The 3,271-nt window shown below is 47.8% G+C and overlaps 1 pseudogene; it reads right to left on the reverse strand.

The window, feature by feature from the left end:
- The window catches only part of LOC107659524 (LON peptidase N-terminal domain and RING finger protein 2-like), a 54,194-nt pseudogene that overhangs the window by 40,665 nt on the left and 10,258 nt on the right, over window positions 1-3,271 (reverse strand).

The raw sequence follows: 3,271 nt of genomic DNA on the forward strand, positions 1-3,271 counted from the left end.
GGCTATGGATGCCGTCTGTGAACTCTCTGCCGGTCCTGTCACGGCTATGGAGGCCGTCTGTGAACCCTTCTTCTGAACTGGCCATGGAGGCCAATGATGAATTATTGTCCTGTCCCGACCCAGCCAAAAGGGCTGTCTTTGAACTATCAGTCTTGTCTGTCATCGCCAAAAAAGCCACTAATGAACGATCTGTCTGTCCAGTCACAATCCAATCAGCCTTTTCCAATGTACCCAATATTGAATTGCCTGTCTGTCCCACCATTCTCAAGGAAACCAACATGGAACTTTCAGCCCTGTCTGTCACAGATCAAAAACCCACCTTTGAATCCTTAACCCTGCCTGTCATGAGCCCAGAAATTATAAATGCACACCATATCTGTCCCGCTAACCCCATCACTGCCATAGATAACATGCATGACCTCTCTGCTTGTTCTGTTTCCCCTAATGTGTCTGAACTGTCAGCTGTGTCGGTCATTGTCCCCTGTCTGTCACTGCTCAAAACCCCCCCTTTGAATACTTAACCCTGCCTGTCATGTGCCCAGAGACTGAAAATGCACTCCATATCTGTCCCATTAAACCCATCAATGCCATAGATATCGTTCATGAACTCTCTGCTTGTTCTGTTTTCCCAAATGTGTCTGTTGAACCTTCCGCCTTGCCCATTCTAGTCTTTGAGGCCGTTTATGATCTGTCTGGCTGTTCAGTGTCTATCTGTGAGCCTGTTTGTGAACTATCTTCCTGTTCAGTTTCAGTCTGTGATCGAGATTTGGAAATGTCTACCTGTTCAGCTTCTATCAGTGAGCCAGGTTATGAACTGTCTGTCTGTTCAGTGGTCACCTGGGAGAATAGTGATGAACTGTTTGTGTTCCTTGCCTCGTTCGTTGAGACCGTCAATGCACTCTGTTTGCTGTGTCTCAGTTTTCCCCAGGTTCCAGTCTCTGCCATTGGTGTCTGCTCCGTCGTGGAGGTCTTCTGCTCCGTCATGGAGGTCTTCTGCTCTGTCGTGGTGGTCTTCTGCTCTGTCTGCTCTGCCGTGGTGGTCTTCTGCTCCATCAGCTCTGCCGTGGTGGTCTTCTGCTCCATCGTGGAGGTCTTCAGTTCTGTTTGTTCCGCCGTGGTGGTCTTCTGCTCCATCGTGGGGGTCTTCTGTTCTGTGTCTGTCCAGTCACAATTCAACCAGCCTTAGCCATAGAAACCAATGCTGAACTGCCTGTCTGTCCAGCCACCCTCAAAGAGACCAACACTGAACTTTTAGCCCTGTCTGTCACTGCTCAAAAATCCCTTTGAATCCCCTTAACCCTGCCTGTCATGAGCTCAGAGACTGAAAATGCACTCCATATCTGTCCCATTAACCCCATCAATGCCATAGATATAATTCATGAACTCTCTGCTTGTTCTGTTTTCCCAAATGTGTCTGTTGAACCTTCCGCCTTTCCCATTCTAGTCTGAACCTTCCGCCTTGCCCATTCTAGTCTTTGAGCCCGTTTGTGAACTATCTTCCTGTTCCATTTCAGTCTGTGAGCGAGATTTGGAAATGTCTACCTGTTCAGCTACTATCAGTGAGCCAGGTTATGAGCTGTCTGTCCGTTCAGTGGTCACCTGGGAGAATAGTGATGAACTGTTTGTGTTCCCTGCCTCGGTCGTTGAGACCGTAAATGCACTGTCTGTTTCCTGTGTCTCAGTTTTCCCCAGGTTCCAGTCTCTGCCATTGGTGTCTGCTCCATCGTGGAGATCTTCTGCTCTGTCTGCTCTGTCGTGGTGGTCTTCTGCTCCGTTTGTTCTGCCGTGGTGGTCTTCTGCTCCGTCTGCTCCGCCGTGGTGGTCTTCGAACTCGTCTGCTCTGCTGGTGGTGGTCCTCAGCCTCACCTGTTCTGCCGGTCCCGTCGTGGTTCTCTGCTTCGCCAGTTCTGACTCAATCCCAGGGTCATCCATCTCCACATGGACCTGACCCTCCATCCCTCCCCCGGTTCCACTTCTGCTCCACCGCCCTCCTGGTTTTTGTAGTGTTCTGGAAGCCGCTCCTTGGGAGGGGGCTGTGTCACGAATCCGGTCCATGGACTTTCATACAATGTACACAAGAGGTCGCTCTCTCACCATATTGACACTCACTCCACATAGACTGTCACGCATCACTCTGGACTGCATCTCCCATGCTCCACTGCATTGATTGCGCACTCACCTGCATTCAATAACTCACACTATATAACACTCACTCTGATCCTGCTCTAGTCGCCGAGTATTGTTTAGCGCTTATCGCTCATTCTCGCCATATTGACACACACTCCACATAGACTGTCACACATCACTCTGGACTACATCTCGCATGCTCCACTGCACTGATTGCGCACTCACCTGCATCCAATAACTCACACTTTATAACACTCCCTCTGATCCTGCTCTAGTCGCCGAGTATTGTATGCGTTTATCTCCAAGCGATAGCTACTCTACGGAGCCTGTCTAGTTTTCAGTTCCTTCTGAGCATGTCTTCTGAGACGGATTTTTCAGTCCCGCTCCCGCAAGATTCTGTCCCGCGCCCGCCCGCTCCCTCAGAAAAATATCTTCTCTGGGCCCGCTCACGCCCGCGACATTCATCTTTTGTCCCGCTCCCGCATAATTTTTCCCGCATTTTTCCAGCACATCAAAGAAATTTACATTAAATGGTTCTGTAACATCCCCTATAATCCACAACATCCCAGCATAAATGCTCCCGATAAAATATTTGTTATTTAGGTTCAGCATCAACATTCACAAACCACTGTTATTTTTAACAGAAAAGCAAGCATGGGCTGCTGCGTGCATGGTTTGGCATGGCAGAATGCGAGCAGCGCTTCCTTTATCATCACTAAAAGCTGACATCTCAGTTCATCGCGATCCCATAAAGCTCTGTTATAACACAATGAACATATTCACAAAGAATCTTTCACAATGTCTACACTTCGTGTGTTGAAATGAGACTATTCATGAGCACGCAATTTCAGCACTGCAGTGAGTGGATTCTAACTTAATCACCTCTGGCTGGCCATTGCGTTCCAGAAATCAACAGCTGAGTCTGTGATTAGCTACATTGGCAACCCTTTAAACACGTGTTATAAATAGAAACTGCCTAGCTTGCGCTTGTTAATCATTTCAATGTTATTAGTTGTTCTTTTTGCTTTTGTGCAACACATAAATAACAATTTATATGTTTTAGACATTTTATGTTTAGATCATTTCTATTTTGCTGGAGCCCCGCAAATCCTTTTATTATCCCGCACACACACACGAGTCTCTT

Source organism: Sinocyclocheilus anshuiensis, unplaced genomic scaffold, assembly GCF_001515605.1.
Source record: "Sinocyclocheilus anshuiensis isolate Anshui unplaced genomic scaffold, SAMN03320099.WGS_v1.1 scaffold1345, whole genome shotgun sequence".
Taxonomy (NCBI): Eukaryota; Metazoa; Chordata; class Actinopteri; order Cypriniformes; family Cyprinidae; genus Sinocyclocheilus; species Sinocyclocheilus anshuiensis.